Source organism: Armigeres subalbatus, chromosome 2 (assembly GCF_024139115.2).
Source record: "Armigeres subalbatus isolate Guangzhou_Male chromosome 2, GZ_Asu_2, whole genome shotgun sequence".
NCBI lineage: Eukaryota > Metazoa > Arthropoda > Insecta > Diptera > Culicidae > Armigeres > Armigeres subalbatus.
In genome coordinates, this window is record NC_085140.1 from 252,099,752 (window position 1) to 252,119,686 (window position 19,935).

A 19,935-nucleotide genomic window follows, 5' to 3' on the forward strand; every position below is an offset into this window, starting at 1 on the left:
TTCATAATGAATTCACATTCACCCTAGATGACAACGTGTAGACATTTCTGCATTATTTTTCGGCGGTTTGTTTCTTTGCAAAAAACTATCAGCCTAGGAAGACGGCTTCAAAACCGCTTGATATTTAATTGAAAGGAAGGCATTGTAAGAGATTTTCGTCTTATAATTGCCAACTGAAATTGAACTCAACCAACGGGGTCCTAAATATATTTCACAAGAAGATGTATTGCATTCTTTTTTTAGCTAAATAAGTGAAACGATGTTGAACGTTAATGAGAAAATAAGAACAACATAATATTCTGGTTGAAAAAAAAATCAATTCCACGTCATACATGCATAGATAATTACGACAATCTTGAGTCAAGCAGTTTCTCCAGATATGCAAGATCCAATCTCTTCCCTTGAATTAAGCTATTTCGTTCGGTAGTTAAACTTGATTAAGCCTCCAAAGCAGCACCATAATCGTGAACACTTATCACGCGCCGTGGTCCTCGCTACAGTCATCCGACTACAGCAAGATTGTCCTCTTCCTTCTCTGTACTGTAGCCATCGTTGGTGACACGTAAGCATCGTTGACCCATCCCTAAGTTCTACGCCTCTGCTGCTGGCGTGGCTCCGTTCTCGAGAGTCAACCACCATCGACGCCTGGAAAGTACCCCATAATTGCTTTACACGGAAATGAAATATAATTGTTACAACAACAAAGCGCTGCTAATGGCCCAGAGACCGACTGACTGCACGTGCAACTGACTGGACCGAAGGAACTCGGCAGCAGAAGAAAGACATTTTCTGTTCCGTCGTCGACGTCGAGCCCTGGATGGGTGCGTTCCACGCCTGGGCCCGGATGTTGCCGTCATCCCACCACGACTACGGAGGGGGCCATCATGCAAAGAATGCAAGAGAAGGGGTAAAATGTTATCCCGGAGTCACGTCTTGTTCCTATGCTACTTTTGTCATCTGCGCTTGGCTTGGGCTTACAACCCGGCCCGGAAGTACAACAGGCCACTGGATTTAGCAGTTGGAATGCCTTTTTACACTCTGCTGGAGCGAAGGAAGAAAAAAAACACAGAAAAGCTCGAGCAAGTGGTTGCAAAATATGTTCATGTGCAGCTGAGGAGGAATTCCGCATTTCTTATCCTGCCATGAGTTGACTTTTTCCCAGGCTTGGGATGACAGGATTTTCCCCCAAGTGGAATCGTTTTCCCGCGATATAAATTATAGTCCTGAGCAGGTCCTGAGTATGTATTCTGAAGATTTATGAAAATATATAATTCCTATATCAAGTATAGTTGTTTTTAGGTGCATCAAAAATGTAACAATCAAATATGTAGATATAATTAAAAAAGCGATTGGTGTATTACCCAGCAAATATTTAGAACAAATTTACATGCGGTGGTTGACAATTGAAAATTTTTATTACAAAAATAGATTTGTAGAGGAAATTCATCTACATTTCCCGAGAACATTTTATCGAACATCTAAAGAGAGTTTGTTCGAATTTCCAGGAGAAAATTCATTCGAATTACCAGCAATTCGAGTTACCAGAATTTCCAGAGAAAATTCATACAAATTTGCAAAGGATTTAATCTAAATTTCAAAATTCATCCAAAGTTAAAAATTCATCCGGATTTCTAGCTAAAATTCATTCGAATTCCCAGAGGAAATTCATCCGAATGTCCAGAGGAAATTCATCCGAATTTCCAGAGGAAATTCATCCGAATCAACAGAGGAAATTCATCCGAATTTACAGAGGAAATTCATCCGAATTTCCAGAGGAAATTCATCAAAATTTCCAGTGGAAATTTATCTGAATTTCCAGAGGAAATTCATCCGAATTTTCAGAGGAAATTCATCCGAATGTCCAGTGGAAGTTTATTCAAATATCCAGAGAAAATTCATTCGAATTTCCAGTGAAAATTCATTCGAATTTCCAGATAAATTTCCAATGGAAATTCATTCGAATTTCCAGAGGAAATTCATTCGAATTTCCAGTGATAATTCATTCGAGGAAATTAATTCGAATTTCCAGACAAAATTGATTCGAATTTCCAGAGGAAATTCATTCCAATTTCCAGTAGAAATTCATCCGAATTTCCAGAGGAAATTCATTCGAATTTCCAGAGGAAATTCATTCGAATTTCCAGAGGAAATTCATTCGAATTCCCAGGAAAATTTCATTCGAATTTCAAGAGGAAATTCATTCAATTTCCAGAGGAAATTCATTCGAATTTCCAGAGGAAATTCATTCCAATTCAGAGGAAATTCATTCAATTTCAGAGGAAATTCATTCCAATTTCCAGAGGAAATTCATTCCAATTCAGAGGAAATTCATTCGAATTCCAGAGGAAATTCATTCGAATTTCAGAGGAAATTCATTCAATTTCCAGAGGAAATTCATTCGAATTCAGAGGAAATTCTTTCCAATTTCAGAGGAAATTCATTCGAATTTCCAGAGGAAATTCATTCAAATTTCCAGAGGAAATTCATTCGAATTTCCAGAGGAAATTCAATCGAATTTCCAGAGGAAATTCATTCGAATTTCCAGAGGAAATTAATTCGAATTTCCAGAAGAAATTAATTCGAATTTCCAGAGGAAAATCATTTGAACTTCCAGAGGAAATTCATTCGAATATCCAGAGGAAATTCATTTGAATTTCCAGAGGAAATTCATTCGAATTTTCAGAGGAGAGTCATCCGAATTTCCAGAGGAAATTCATCCGAATTTCCAGAGGAAATTCATTCGAATTTCCAGAGGAAATTCATTCAAATTTCCAGAGGAAATTCATTTGAATTTCCAGAGGAAATTTAATCGAATTTCCAGAGGAAATTAATTCGAATTTCCAGAGGAAATTAATTCGAATTTCCAGAGGAAATTAATTCGAATTTCCAGAAGAAATTAATTCGAATTTCCAGAGGAAAATCATTAGAACTTCCAGAGGAAATTCATCCGAATTTCCAGAGGAAATTCATCCGAATTTCCAGAGGAAATGCATCCGAATTTCCAGACGAAAATCATCCGAATTTCCAGAGGAAATTTATCCGAATTTCCAGAGGAAATTCATCCGAATTCAAAGAAATTCATCCAATTCAGAGAAATTCATCCAATTCAGAGAAATTCATCCAATTCAGAGAAATTCATCCAATTCAGAGGAAATTCATCCAATTCAGAGGAAATTCATCCGAATTCAGAGAAATTCATCCAATTCAGAGAAATTCATCCAATTCAGAGAAATTCATCCAATTTCAGAGGAAATTCATCCGAATTCATCCAGAGGAAATTCATGAATTTCTCTGAAATTCAATGAATTTCCTCTGAAAATTCCATGAATTTCCTCTGAAAATTCAATGAATTTCCTCTGAAATTCAGAGGAATTTCATCTGAAATTCAATGAATTTCATCTGAATTGGAATGAATTTCCTCTGAATTGGAATGAATTTCCTCCGAATTCAATGAATTTCCTCTGAATTCAATGAATTTCCTCTGAAATTCGAATGAATTTCCTCTGAATTGGAATGAATTTCCTCTGAATTCGAATGAATTTCTCTGGAAATTGAATGAATTTCCTCTGAAATTGAATGAATTTCCTCTGGAAATTCGAATGAATTGCCTCTGGAAATTGAATGAATTTCCTCTGAAATTCGAATGAATTTCCTCTGAAATTCGAATGAATTTCCTCTGGAAATTCGAATGAATTTCCTCTGCAAATTCGAATGAATTTCCTCTGCAAATTCGAATGAATTTCCTCTGCAAATTCGAATGAATTTCCTCTGGAAATTCGAATGAATTTCCTCTGGAAATTCGAATGAATTTCCTCTGGAAATTCGAATGAATTTCCTCTGGAAATTCGAATGAATTTCCTCTAGAAATTCCAATGAATTTCCTCTAGAAATTCCAATGAATTTCCTCTAGAAATTCCAATGAATTTCCTCTAGAAATTCCAATGAATTTCCTCTAGAAATTCCAATGAAATTCCTCTGGAAATTCGGATGAATTTCCTCTGGAAATTCGGATGAGTTTCCTCTAGAAATTCAGATGAGTTTCCTCTAGAAATTCGGATGAGTTTCCTCTGGAAATTCGGATGAGTTTCCTCTGGAAATTCGGATGAATTTTCAAAGGAAATTCATTCGAATTTTCAAAGGAAATTCATTCGAATTTCCAAAGGAAATTCATTCGAATTTCCAAAGGAAATTCATTCGAATTTCCAGAGGCCAAAGGAAATTTATCCGAATTTCCTGAGGAAATTCATCCAAAAATCCCGCAGGAATTTCATTCGAATTTCTGGAGGCTAGAGGAAATTTATCAAAATTGCATGAGGAAATAAATTAGAAATTCCTGAGAAAATGCATCCAATTGTCAAGTTGTTATCTATTTGATTTTCCAGAGGATTATCATGCGAAACTCCGGAGAAAATGCTTCCGAATTTCCAGAAAAAAATATCCAAATTGCCAGCAAAAATTCATCAAAATTTCCAGAAAAGTTTCATTAAAATTTCCCAGAGAAAATTTATCCGAATTTCCAGAAGTTTCAAGTGTTAAAAATATTTAGTGACAGTCATTGCAAATAATTAATTAAAACTATGTTCTACTGGTCTTCGAAAGGTCAAGGGTGTGGGGATGGTTTTTTTTAATATTTGCATCGGGCAATTGATGACTTCGAATGTGTGGTTCGTCACAGTACGAACGGTTCTAATATTTCCCCCATTTAAGTACTCACAGTGTCCTACATCGGAGTTATATCTTGCCAACAAAGTCATTCAATCCAATGATGTCAGCCAACAATAATGGTGCCGCAACACAGCCAACGATTGTCGATGCTGGCTGGGGAACATTCAGCTGCGATTGTTACCTGAAACGAAAAACAGAGAGAACAGAACCAAAATGAAATACAGCGTAAGCTCCGGCATTGGAGATCATAAAGAAAAGGAAAAATAAATTATTTGTTTAGAATTAATGGTTCATCGCACACACAGGGTAGATATACGGACACGAAGGTGAATCTTAGCATACAGAACGAGAACGACTTGATTCTTTATGGACGTTGGCCAAGACACACAAAAAAAAGATAATTTAGATAAAATTGGCTTGATAAATCCTTTTTCGTGAGTTCGTCCGTACGATCTTCGAGCTAAGGTCTGGCGTTAGTTTTTTTTTCAGAACACATGTTTTGAATCGTCTTTTGTTTCTCCATACCTTCATAAGTAGATTGCGTGTCCACCTATGATTAGCTTTTCCCATTCTACTCCCTCTGTACATCAAGATACAGATCACCCCGTAAGTTGCTGCTCCGATTCGTTCTTGTTGTAAGAAACGACTCGGTTATTATCGGATCAAACTGCTGTCTTGCTGCGTCTCGAGTTGGAGATTTCCAATTTTGATAGAACGGAGAAAAAACAAATCTCATTGTTTGAAACCATTTTACGGGTAGCTGCAATTGTTTTTCCATCCCATGCAGGAGGACCATCATGTTCCGGCGTGGAATAACAACCGAAAATATGACGACGACGGCGAACATGGCCGCTATTTAAAAAGTTTTCTTTTCGGTTGGTCTGTACATCGTCCGTTCGCCCTCATCAGCATTCTTTTCGTTGTCGTCATAAATATGTTCAACATAAAAATTGGCCGTTGATGATGATGATGATGGCACAGCGAAAACAAGGTGGATGGACTCCCTAAGTGGGGCTGCCGCGCACGAGTGATTCCTGTGATGGTGTCGTCGAGCGAGGTGGGGCTTGGCTCGGATTTGGGGAGTGCTTCGGCCGGCTTTCGGTGGAGTCCAGTAACCAATTACTCTCAAGTTGGTGGCTGTCGGCGGAACAGTGGTCCAATAGTGCTGCTTTTTATGGCTTGTTGCTATTGTTCAGAGCAAAAGAAGGAGTTATGGAATGTTTGGAATGTTAGCTTCAACATCACTTTACCCAATTCCAACCTCGTAAGGAAATTGCCCTTGAAAAGAGGCGGTAGAATTAAATCGTTTATTGTAGTGACCATTTCCCTAAATGTTTAAGAAATACTCTCTTTACTCCTAAATGACATTCAATCACAACAGAAAAGGGCGAAATCGATCCCATCAATAGTCAGCATTCTCATGTGCCAAGTAACGCCACTGTGAACCTCTGGACCTGATCCGCCATTTATTTGCACCACATTCTTCCCTTTTCTCAGCATCAACTCCTGGTTAAAAATATTCAAGTGAAAACGTTCACTCAGTGTCACCCGAAACGACGACAACGAGTTGGTCGTATCGGCATCAGAAATTAAAAACAGGTATCCGCGCAGAAAGTTGTTGTCCACCTTCTGGTTGTTTGGTTTTTGGTGTTATTTTCTTCTTCTTGGCCCGAAATGAACCAAAAACAGCATGATTATTAAATGACTCTTCTCCCAAACAGAGTCCGTTACTTTTATCTTACTGCTGGCGGTGCTCGACTTGGTCCTCCTTCGCTTCGAGATCATTAGCCGAGTCTATCATTGGGAACCTGTTCCGGGGACGTCTATTCGGCTGGAATCTGTTGGGCTATTTGGTAATCAATTTTATTATCATTTTACATTTAATTAGGTCCGTTGATATCCCTCGATGGCGTTCGAAGTAAATAATAAATGATCAGAGAGGTGGGCAGTTCGGAATCAGTTTTTCTCCGAAAATCAAATGTGTAATGCGACTCACCCATCTTTGGCCAGTTGGAATAACCCACGTTCAAGCTTTTAGCCATGGTAACTAGCAGAGATCTCAATCTGTACGTGATGCTGTGACTCGTCATCTTAAGTGTGCTAATCTGCTTATTACACGACACAAGCATTTCGAGGTGAGGTGAATCATGGTTGGGGAATGAAGTTTGCAGTTCTTGGAAGCTTATGAGTACGAAAGAGATTTGCACAGGGAACCACAATGGTTTGAACTTTGCGCCAAATTTATTATTTTTCACGGCGACCATAATTATAAAATAGCAGTACCAATTAAAAATAAACAACTTTACTTAGTTCAAATGAAGTCACAGCATTTGTGATTCAAGTTTGAGAGGTAGACTGAAACCTGTAATCGATATGTCTTTAAAGGAAAAAGGCAGAGGAATTGAGGCCTTGACGGTAATTGATGTGTCTGGATTTCAGCGTAAAGGTCTCATTTTTCACGCTATGCAAAGCTGTTGATTTATTATTGTTGCTCCAAGGGCTCAACAGTACTCAATCAATACGATGAATTTTATCCATCTAAGGAATTGTTGGATCGATCGAGCATTTACTGCAAGATGTCATATTTATTCCTTTTTAATGCATTCCTACAATTTAAAAGTGATGACATTGTTTCTGACATAATTGACACAGCAAATATGATTTTGTTTTACTGTTTTTCCTTTTCCTTGTTTATATAATTTCATTAACGGACGCTTTCGTTTCACTTGTCAAATTGATAAAAAAAAAGCAAATATTCAACTGTCTTAGATGACAAATCTATGCCACCACAAAGAAATATGAACGTGTGAAGCTGGAACTGAATAAATCAGACGTAATTCCCATTATTCCGCTAAGCTTACAAATTATACACATGCAATGCACCACATCACCGCATCGGATGGATCAGATTTGCATTTCGCACCGGTCCCATCCCGTCTTAGTTCAAAAGCAGGTCTTAATTACAGGAAAATCCCGTTGTATGTTTCACACCCCTTCCCGTCGACAGACAACCAAACGACCAGGTCAAACGGTTCCAGTCTTCACCGGCGGTGGTTACACTTTGCAAAGGGGACGGACGTTCCTTTGATTCCCATTGGATCAATTTTCGCACTCATTATCCGACATTGGCGCGTTTGATGCTTTGCTGGTTCAGGCTGATGGATTTTCCCATCGGTTTTATGCGCATGCATGTAGTAAGTAGGATGGGGAACCACCTCCTCCCATTTCTTCGACCGGCAGGGATCATTAAGAAGACATCCTCTGCTGGCCGCCCAAGTCCGTATGACTTTACGACGGACGACATCGAGCTGGATTTTCTTTTGTAACCTGAGAAGTGTACCTTCGAAGCGTCCCTCACTGATGACATCGATACTCGCCCGTCGTCGGTGGTGTTTATTCGCACACAAGGAGGACGTTTTATGTGTTTGTCTACCTGCGGTCAAAGGAGACATATTGGCAATAAGATAGGCTCACTCTTTGATTCATCGTCTGCCTCACCTTACACGACCTTAAAAACCCATACCAATGCCCCTTCGCAGCCATTAACGTCGATGTTGCTTTAGGATCGGATCATCGAGGTTGTCACAAAATTAATTGTAAAATTTTTATGACGCTTCGCATAAAGGTGACGTGGAAATATGTTTTGATTGCGTCCCTCACGACGACAAAAATGGTCACGCAAAAGAGAAGAACGCAAGGGTCCGATGATCCAAACAATGTAACTCAAGAATCATTAGCTGGCATAAATTATTGATCTTAGGAGGAGAAGCTTTCACAACTCCGAACTCCGACGCGACTTCACAATGCTTTTCCGCCCTTTCAATTTGCGTCCCTTTTCGGACCGGCAGGTTTCCGGGAAGCGATGCGTTCTACAAAAGGTGAGAATTCCTTTCTCGACGACTTGTGCAAACAAAAAACACGAATAAATCAACCCACCACGGAGGAAACCTCCCAGCAAAGAAAAGAAGAAACACTCGAAGGAATTTTTACCACTTTCTTTTGTTGGCTGTTGGCCGAGGTCGGTTGCAACACATGTTTCGCCCCCTACTGCTGACTTGAAGTTGACCGAATTTTCGACTTCACCTACTATGTATATGTTGGAAGGCTGCACTCTTAGCGCGACGGGAAGCCCACGTATCCTGACGAGCTTCCCTCAAAGTTTCGAATTATCAGCGTGAAAAAATACGAAGTTCACAGTTGGTAAGGAGCGCGCTTCGCAAGAGGGTAGGGTAGATATTTGGATATTGTTTAATGCATTAATATCCCCTTTTCGGCGACTCGGTGAAAGGTAAACAATGATTCTATGGGAAAATCGGGTCCGCGGGACAGCCATTTGGGCGTGTCAGCTTTCCTCCGGGCGACCCTTTTGCCGTACAATTATTCAAACATAATTTAGGGAAGTGAATCGAACATCGTAGCTCATTGAGTTAAGGGCAATCATGCATGAGCTATTTGATACGGTTTGATTGGGCACGAATCGAACCCAATATGAAGGAATGTGCGTTAATGAATTGGAAGAAAATAAACTTCCCGGAAATTGGAGCGAAATGTGAAATCCGGATGGTCCCGAATTTTCGAATATTTATCATTCTCCGAAAAAACAACGCAATTTATTCGTCATATCAATGAGCGATGTTTCCCAAAGCAACAATCGCTACTTATAAGTTTCACATTATTTATCACTTTTTAATAAATTTTGGTTAAGTAGTTATGTACTTCTAATATTAATCAGAGAAAATTTTATTTAGCTAACTAGATATAGCAAACTTTCCAATAACCAAAACGTAACATGGATTGAACTAGAAGTCACTTATGAATGAAAATATTTATTGTATCGCTCATTAGGTTCTGCAGCGTCTGAATGTAACCTCAATCTGGGACAGATTAGTAGTACTTCTTGATGGACTCAGGGGCAGTTAACCAATCATGAACTCGAACGTTGTCGGATTCAGTGAAAAGTACTACTGAACTGTCGAAAAAGTTCATTCGACGAGGACCGAATTCATTCGTGACGTCATGCTGCAGAAACTTATAAAAACATCTAAAACTCTGCTTAGTCGCAACCAAGATGAATTTATGGGAGAGGCGGGGGTGAATAATTCATTTTCAGTGCAAAACGTAATCAAACTCGCTGGCTCTCCCATACTAAAATCCAAGATGGCTAAATCGTGAATTTGGCACATTGAAACATCTAGTACTCATATTCCGAACACTGGCGTTTTAGCGCCCTAAAACTAATGTGTTCGGTTTTTACGCAGGAGGAAGTTCTGCATGAAAAAAATGCGTTAAAAAACGACTTCATCAAAAATCTATTTTTTGAGGTTTCTACGTGTTTTGCGGTTGTAGGACAAAAGGTCGGTATTCCACCTGATAATTATTCTTTCTAGAATTTTTACTTTGTTCAAACATAGGGTATGCTTTAGGGGTAATTATGTTGTCAACTCAACATTTTTATCAATGTGTTGCTAGGCCTTATTCTCCTAGTGGCATTCGGCCAAATAGTTTTCGGCCGAATGGGTTTCGAACAAACGACTCTTACCCTTTGGACGAAAGGGTCATTTGGCCGAATAGCTCATTTGAAAAGAGAGAAATAAGGAATGAGAAGAGAGACGTCTCACTTCTCACTCTTTTTTCTCTTCTCACTGTAAAAAGGGAGAAACTCGAAATGAGTAGTGAGATGTCTTATTACTCACTTCACGCTTCACACTTTTTACACTTCGCGCTTCTCAATTCTTACACCTCGGACTTCTCACTTTTTACAGTGAGAAGAGAAAAATAAAGAGTGAGAAGTAAGACGTCTCACTTCCGACTCCAGATTTCTCACTACTCTCTGTGAAAAGTGAGTAGTGCGAAGTGTGTAGTGAAACGTCTCACTACTCACTTCGCACTGCTCACTTTTTACAGCGAGAAGTGAGAAATGAGGATTGAGAAGTGAGATGCCTCACTTCTACTCCTAATTTCTCACTTCTCACTGTGAAAATTGAGTAGCGCGAAGTGGGTAGTGAGACGTCCCACTACTCACTTCGCGCTCTTATTTTTTTACAGTTAGAAGTGAGAAATGAAGAATAAGAATTGAGTCGTATCGATTCTTACTCCTAATTTCTCACATTTCAAATGAACAATTCGGCCACATGACCTATTCGGCCAAATGTCCTATTCGGCCGAATTACCCTTTCGGCCAAACGACTCTTTCGGTCAAATAACCCTTTCGGTCAAATGACCCTTTCGGCCAAATGACCCTTTCGTCCAAATGACCCTTTCGGCCAAATGACCCTTTCGGCCTAATGACCCTTTCGACAAATAGACCCTTTCGGCCAAATGATTCTTTCGGCCAATCAACCCTTTCGGCCAAATGACACATTCGGCCAAATGACTTTCGGCCTAATGGTCCGTTCGGCCAAATGGTATATTCGGCCAAACAACTTTCGGCCTAGTGGCATTGACTCTTCCCCGTTTTGTCGACCTATTGTCTCTTCGATCTTTCGTCCTTTCGACCTTTTGACCCATTTATTTCTTCCAACCTTCTTTTCCTTCAACCTTCTGTCATTTCTTCTACCTTCTTTTCTTGGACCTTTTGTCCTTTCGACCTTTTGTCCTTCGACCTTTTAATTTTCGACCTTTCGCCCTTTTGACCTTTTGTCCTTTCGACCTTTTGTCCCTTCGTCCTTTTGTTCCTTCGACCTTTTGATCTTCGACCTTTTGACCTTCGTCCCTTTGACACAGATTCTTCACCACCCATTGAAAATAAAAATAAAACGCGTAAAACAACTTTTTCTAAAAAACGTTTCAATCCCAGAATCCGCGTAAAAAAGCCGCGTAAAAAGCGAATCCAGTGTAGTTAGAAATCGACTAAATGTACAAACTGTGTCTTTCGTCGAGTTCTCAGCATTTTTTATTTATTCTCCCGAGATGGGTACCGCCGAGTTTTAGCAAACATAATTTTTGCCGAGATCTCGCCAAAAGTGACGGTTCAGTTGCTGAGATACGGCAAATATTTTGCTGAGAATCAGTAATAAACAAAATTTTCTGCCGAAGTTCAGTTTTAAAATTTACTGAGCTACAGCAGTGCCCAATTTTGCCGGGCTCGAAATAGAAAAAGTTAGCTTGTACGGAAAAATCAAGAATCACGAAAACGCAGTAGACTAGTGATAAGGAATCAAGTATAATATGGAAAGATTGTACAGATATAAAATTTAATCATATTGCAATCATTTCTTTTGAACACAAACAAACTGAAAAAATAAATCCCTGACTTTCCAGTACCTTTCACGCGCCTTGTTTTTGATTGTTGAGAAAATTGCTTGAGTTTTCAGATTTTGTTTCTACGACGATTTGAGTAATAATTTCTTGAAGAAATGGCTTATATAGAACATCTGGGCATTTTTTACTGAGTTGGTCATAACTCAAACGCCGATTTCGGTTTTGAAAGTTCCGGTTCAATGCCAAGCCAAACAAACCATTAGGACGAATCCCACCCGGCCTAGTCATTTGGCCAAAAATGTCATAAGTGTGACATCGCATATTTCACTTCCAAGTCAAACAGTATTTCGGAAAACTGCATTTCGGAAAACGGCATATCGGTCAAATGACGTACATATTCGACCAAACGATATTTTCGTTCGGCCAAATGTGATTTTCGGAAAAATGTCCCATTCTGCCGAACGGCCATTTCGACCGAACAGCATTTCAGCCAAATTTCCTTTTCGTTCAAACGAATTTTCGGACAAATGGTCTATCCTTCCTAACGATTCGACTAAATGACTTTTTCGGCCAAATGACCTGCTCAGCCACATGCAATTTTCGAAAGGGTCCTGTCAAACGATCATTTTAGACAAACGGAATTTTCGGTCAAATGACCTATTTGGCCACACGCATTTTTCGGTTAAATATCAGTTTGGCCAATAGACATTTTTGGCAGTAAGCCAAATTGAGTCAAATCACTTTCGGCTTTCGGCCAAACGGCCTTTTCCCTACCACTAGGTGGATTAATCATGGTTTTCTTCATTTGTTCGGTCAAATGAAAATTTTCAGCTACAGTCGACTCTCTACATCTCGATGGTCTATATCTGTATCTCGATATCTCTCCCTATGTCGATGATTTCCTCGGTCCTTCCAATCTACATACATTTGGGCATTCTACATCTCGATAACCTCCCTATCTCGATGTGTTCTGATCATATTTTGTTCAGGATTCACTCTCCTTATGTCGATATTCTCAAACTTTTAGGCTACTAGACCATCTTTGGATAATCAAAAGTCAGCATTGGCACAAGCTGACGTTTTCGTTTTCTGCTGCAGTGAAATTTTAAAACTTTTTTTTCAAAACCGTCTTGTAGCTGTGCATGACACCAGACACCGGCCAGTCCCTCAATTGTTGGAGAATCCACCATAAGGACATACAATTCTGGCATATATGAGAGCGGAACACGACCAGAAATTTGTGCACCAAGGTCAGTTAGGTCAGCAACCTCAGAGCCCGTTAACTCATGAAGCCACATCGGCGTTGCGCCTGGGCAGCAAGAGGGACCTGAGAGCGCACAGGAATGCAGCCGGATGTTCGAGATGGTAGTATCATCATCATCATCATCATCATCACTAGACCATCTTTGGATAATAACAAACACATCAACAACAAGAAATGACATTTGTTTTGTTGTCGTTTTTTCATAGCAACGAGCTTTTTTAGATCTAGTACCCATTTCAATTTTCCTTCCATCCCTCGATCTCTCCCTATCTCGATGGTCCCTTTAATATCGAGATGTGGAGAAGCGACTGTATATGACCCGTTCGCCACTGAAAATTTCGTTCATATGACCTATTCGGCTAAATAACATTTTCGGCCGAATAACCCGTTCGACAAAATGACATTTCCGACCAAAGAACCTTCTGTGCCAAACGCCTATTTTGACTAAACGACATTTTCGGTCAAATAACCGGCGTTTCGGCCAAACGACACGTTAAGCTGAACGACATTTCAGGCTGAATGACATTTGCGGTCATATGATCCGTTCAGCCTAACGACATTTATGGCCTTAGGACATGTTCGGCCTGATGGCTTTTTCGTTTCTACCAATGGTTTAATTCGACCAACTGGAATTCGGCTAGATGACTTTCGACCAAACGGCCCTTCCTCGAATGGGACAATAAGGAGTGTGATTGTTTGATTGTCTTCCTTTTTGCGCCCGTTGCAGGCCGATAATATATTCGTCGGTACGAGTATAAAATATGCCCAATTTACCCCAATTTTCTATTTTGTCCAATTCTTTCAACCCTACGGAATGACTTAATTAGCCCAAGTTGATTCAGATTTGTCTGATTTTCGGCGTTCATACTCATCCCTCGATTGCAACAAAAAATCTGATTAAATTATTTGAAAAAAATGTATTTTTTCGAGAATGAATTGCAGAACTGTAATAAACTGAGGGAACTCCAATCCGCGAAATCCGCGACTAACAAAATGATATCCGCGACTGCAAAAACAAAACCACGACAAACAATATTATTGGTTTTAATATTTCGATAATTTGATCAATAAGAAAAATGAACCAATTTATGTCGTATTATGTTTTGAATGGTAAAGCAGAACCAATTTCATGGTATATAAATAAATAGGTTCTTGTATTTTCCGGAGACGAGCCAGCCTCGGGCTGAAAGTCTCTTTAATAAAGACACAAAAAAAAAGGTTCTTGTATTGCTAATAGCCTAATCGTGTTGTCCTACAAAATCTGCTCTTTGATTTTACACCATCTAAAGGATTATAAATTGAATTTTCGGGATGGCTTTCAGTCACGACAAATAGCGTTCACCCTTCCTAGACTTGTTGGTTATCAGACAAAAAGATAAACCAATATCAATAGAATGCGTCGTCAACCCGATTCTGCAGTAGACAACCTGTCGACAATGATCACCCCACTCAATCAACCCAAACATATCCAGTCATCCACTCAATCGTCCATCCTCCGGCTGTAAAAAAAACACTATAGTGTGTGACAAAAGATAGTGAACAAATTCCAAAAAAGTAATCTATACTTTTGTCAAGTAAGGCAGTTTTAGTCAGTCTAAACATTTTAATACAACAGTTATCATTACTACAGTGAGACCAGAAACATTTCACATGAAACAGAATAAGAATTTACTGCCATCGAGTAAGTTTGTGGAAACAATTGTAGATTTAGTTTGTTAATTCATGGTATAATAAAACCACAGGCCCTGAAGAAGATCCCATCACCGGATCGAAACGTCGGCGATCAAGTAAAATTGTCATCGCTATTTCCCATGGCTGCAAATCTGAAAATGAAAATTACAAATTTCACAGTCCTAAATGATTATATAATCTTAGTTTAGTAAGTGCAACTAATAGTGGGATATTTAGATTTTCTAAATGTCCTGCGATTGATAAATGACAGAAACGTTAGTAATGATGGTAGTTGAGCTACGAAAGTACAAAGGACTAGATAGCAAGTTTAGTCACTATGGAGCAAATCTGGATACAGCAAAAAGTCAGAAAGATCGCTCAACCGAATAAACAGAGTTGCTAACAACCAGCATAATTACGTGCAACAACCAGCATACTTATTAGCTCAAGTCCAGCGGTCCCAGGTGCAAATTTGGTGTTGAACTTAATCTAGAATTAAAAAAACACCTAAATAAAGAATTAAAAAAAAAAAAAAAAAAGGTGCAAATTTCAATCCGGTTGATCCGAACGATAGCGCCCTTGGTGAGCAAAATAGAAAAAGTGTCGTTCCCCAAAATGTAATAATAATCACAGATTTTCGCAACAACATTCATGAGAGAAACACTGTCAATAATATTGGAAACAAAGATTAAATTCCGAACACCATTCGGCGTCAGGTCAAAGGACGGTCTATCAAATATCGCGTGGATTTAAAACCCACAATCTGCATAATGATAGCTAAAATGTTACTAGGGGAAAATCCATAAAGTAAACCCCCCTTCACCCCTCGTCTTGCTTTTTGTAACAAACCCCTAAAATTTTTGAATGAATCGTCACGCTGCTCAGAACCCCCCTCCCTCTAGAGGCATGACGTACTTTGTGGATGGCCCCTAGGATGTGATGTGTTTTGATCCCAAAATGTTGCTTACTCCTCATACTGCCGTAATCTGAAAAAGTGACGTATACGCCATTTTCCTAAACTGATGTTAACGAATAGTATTGACGACTACTATTCGTAACAGCTCTATAAATGAAATATATGAATGAAATATGAAAAACTTGTATGTTGTAATTTGGCATATACGTCACTTTTTCAGATTACTGCAGCATACACTCATTAAAAACTCAACAATCAATTTTGAAAAAAAAATACAATCGCAATTTTCGAGAGAGGATAAATAACCCGTGATTTTCGCGACAACATTTAAAGGAACGGCGATTTTTGCGACTGGAAGAACAAATCCGCGAAAATCGCGCAAACCGCGAATGTTGAACAGCTCTGGAATTGTTTTCATGATTTTTCTTCATGTTTGATTGCAATTCTGAGAAAATTTCTTAGCAGTGAATTGTTAACGCTATCAGAACATGGTGAATGGTATTTCCAGTGGACTATTTCGGACACGACGATTTAGTCAATAAGTTTCAACTAAAACTGCGTCGACCATGTGGATATATGTGGGTCTGATATTTGACATGGCATCGGATGTAGTTAAATGCATCAAGATTCGTCTTATGTTGACAATCATTAGAATGATAATCATTCTAGTAATGATGGGCTTACATTGTGTAGTCCGTGGCTGTATGACTATCATGATATGTCCATTAGATCATTGTTTTGTTGCTTACGAAATCGTTAATAAATATGTAACAGTAATGACATAACTTAGGAGCACATTCATTACATTTGAATACATTGCATTTATCTACCTGTTTTTGTGGCATCAGCAAATCACAATACTTGATTGCTAAAAAAATGACCATTACAGCGAAAAATCGGCCCTATTCAAATCATAATAGCTTTTAGATGGAATATCCCAGCTTAACTTGCAACCGTCCAATTAAGATTATTTATTTACTATGTTGAGCCTATCTCAATTCTTCAAAATTTGACCTCTACTGCCAAATTCCAACAAGGCGTACAATTCACTCAATTGCATTCCACGCCGTTTGGTCTGCTGCTCACGTTTGACATGCGCCGTATAGAACAACAATAACAATCACCACGAAAAAATATGGAAACCGTATACGAACACACCTCGTTTGTTTTGCTTTGCGGTTTACCACTAGCTCAAGGCCTAGGACCCCGGCCCAGCTCATACTTTCAAGTTTGATAAAACCTCCTCGCTAAGAAACGCTTGTTGCGCACCGTCGAGTCTCGTGTCAAGTTGATGGAGTTCAACATCGTTCAACTGCGCGCCCTTCTCCTTTATAGGTACAATACCCACCCCGAAATGTGGGTGTGAACTTCCCATGAGAAGGCTCCGTCAAACCAACAATAATTAAAACTAACGCTGCTCGCTTGACTTCTGAACCTCAACTTTTATGTGCTTGTGAGAGCTAAGAGACTCGTCACTTTTGATCAACTAAATTATGCAGGTCCACCCTTCCGGGATTTGGTTTTCTTATTTTGCTCTCTGCTTTTTAGTTATATATAGGAGGAAATACGTATAATTGTCAATATTTCAATTAAGAAATGTGCAATAACGAAAACAATATGTCGAATGGTACGTAATAGGAATGAATTGAAACCAAAACGAATAAGTCAGGTTTAATATTATATGGGTATTAAGAGGGGCCCTGTAAAAATCCATGCAGTGGTTATCCTCCGTGGTCCGATAACCAAAATCTCACGCTTCATATAATGAAATGGCGCTGTACGTACATGAGGCATTCACAGAAAACAATCAAATCAATAGGAGGCTCAACCGTATCCGTGACAAAAAATTCCTATTATAGCGGTTCGTTTATGAACAATGTTTTTCATACGTGTGGGATTGGATCATAACCAAACCTTAATATCCATTTCGCGTGGCCACGACCACCAAAAGTGCGTTCGTCAAAAATCATACAAAACGCCGAGGAAAAAAAGTGAAACAGGAAAAGCGAAACCCATGAATTACTCACATACCAACCGTGAATGCATGCAGCTAACCCTCAAGGCTTCGTCGTCGTCCATCCGCTCGCAAAGATCGAGTGGGTAAATTGGAACTGAGCTGATGCTGGCTGGCCGTTGCCTCTAGGAGTTCCATTCACTTACTTTTGACAGTCACTTTCATATGGTCGCCGCCGCCGTCGTCGTCGCGTGATTGGAGTGTATTGGAAAAGAAAGTTTCCGTGAATCGATCCATGATCGACGACTGCTACGGCACCGGTCTCTTCAGCATCAATGCGAACGCTAATGAAGCTTGAAATTAAGTGGATCAACACTGGGGGGTGCCACCGGTGATGACGATGATGGTGCTTCTATTCTGTTCGATCATCCCGTGCCGGGCCAAGGTGCTGAGATTTTCACTAGATTTTTTTTTTACATTTTTTGAGACAATTTGGAACATTTCGTAAGTAAGAAAAACTTTCTATTTTAATCAAACATATGAACACTGTGGTGTCCCCCATTATTAGTAATCGAATAAAATTTTGGTTCGAGCATGAAAAATTAAAAAAAAAAACAAACTTCTGTGTCCTCTGATTGTGCATTTTTAAGGACAAGAAAGCGACTATAATCGCTAGAAAGATCCGATTTTCCTCAAAAGATAGATAAATAGATAATAGACTATTGTGGAAGTGGAAGACACGATTACCATCTAAACTAGAAACTTTAGTTCTTTTAAGTTTGTAAGTCACAGTGAGAAAAAGGTTACTAAAAAGGATGGCACAACGTTTAAACTCGTTATATAATCTGTGTGGTATATTTGATGTTTTAATAAGCTTGTGATTTGTGACGCGGGATTTATGTTACCCGGGTAATTGGCTCAAATGTTATAAGTGCTTGACTTGTTTAAAGTAAAGCAATATTTTCCAACAGTTGGCCAAGTGTTGGCAATAAATTGTTGATGGTTTTGCGTGGTTTCTTGTCATACATCCTACGGAAACAAAAAGAATCATCTGATACCATATTGAATCAATATTCGGTAAACAATTCTTGCATCAAGTCAGTCTGCTGTATGTGCCATTCAATAGCCAAACCCATACAATGCCGACATACCTATTTTCTCCACATCATTTCTTATTGCATTGCGGTCAAACGACCTGGCGAGACCTCGATTGCTCCACATGAGCACTCCAAATGGCTGATGGCCTCTTATTCTGCTTTGAAAAGGATACACCAATCACCGACCATTTATTGACAGGTTTCGATTCCTGGGTCATCACATCGCAAGACACAACAAAAGGGCTATCTTGGGTTCGACCAAAGTGGCGCGGATGAAAGGTGGCACGCCACGAGAGCAGCAGATCGGGATGGGGAGGACCTAATTTGGAAATGAAAAGGCACCTTTCTTTTGAGGCACGGGTTTCGTGCGAGGCAACCAGCGAGAGGAAGAAGCCTTTTCATGTTTATTATAGCGTATGTAGGCATTCCATCATATCTTCCAATGAAGCGACGCGAAGCGGTCGATCTTCGTTCGCTTCGTTTTGCTCGATCATATTTCATTTCATTTTGCCCTTTCATGTTGCCACATACCTACATATGGCGCGATGGGAAATGGGGAAGGGGTGTGACGCGGACCAGCCGCTGATAATAATGATGACGATAATAACACGTCTCCTCGAGCACAACAGCAAGAAGAGGGAAACGGTGACTGGCAATATGTTGCCTTCCCTGGCCATGTTTAGGAAAATCATCATGAGAGGTTTCCATGTGGGGATACCTTCGTCCGACTTTGGACAGTCAATGATTTGGGCAATGTTACGTTTCAGGCTGAGCAGCTGGTTGTTTGCTAGGCAGATGGAAGATACGAAAGGGTTCACCACATTCGAGGACTCTTTGTTGATTAGGGAGAGCTGATTCAAATGTTTTTATGCTCTTGTTCGTTATTTGGCGACTTGTTGCTTCACTCGTCATCAGAACTTTTTCGAAAGGACTATAGTGCCCTTTTTCATTTAAATACTGCTCTTTTTTGCTACCATTACTGTAACAATAATAAACGAGAGTTGTGATCCACTTTTTATCTGTATTGATAAACCCTCAAAGAGATGCGTTTCTGTTCCATGGGGACTACTTACGACTACTTATGGTGATCCCCACTTCCGTTTAATAGAAGGAAGGTACATTTCAACTTTCGCACTGAAACAACGAAGTCATACTACTGCATTAATTT

General features: G+C 39.4%; 1 protein-coding gene and 1 long non-coding RNA gene across 3 annotated transcripts in view; both read right to left on the minus strand.

Annotated features, from left to right (window-relative positions):
• LOC134212065 (hemicentin-1-like) overlaps nucleotides 1-19,935 on the minus strand; it is a 258,752-nt gene that overhangs the window by 148,401 nt on the left and 90,416 nt on the right. The gene's annotated exons all lie outside the window — the stretch shown is intronic.
• The window catches only part of LOC134216175 (uncharacterized), a 58,178-nt gene that overhangs the window by 30,166 nt on the left and 8,077 nt on the right, over nucleotides 1-19,935 (minus strand). Inside the window, exon 2 of the long non-coding RNA XR_009980536.1 lies at nucleotides 4,715-4,846. This is a non-coding gene — a long non-coding RNA (uncharacterized LOC134216175). The remainder of the gene's footprint in view (nucleotides 1-4,714; nucleotides 4,847-19,935) is intronic.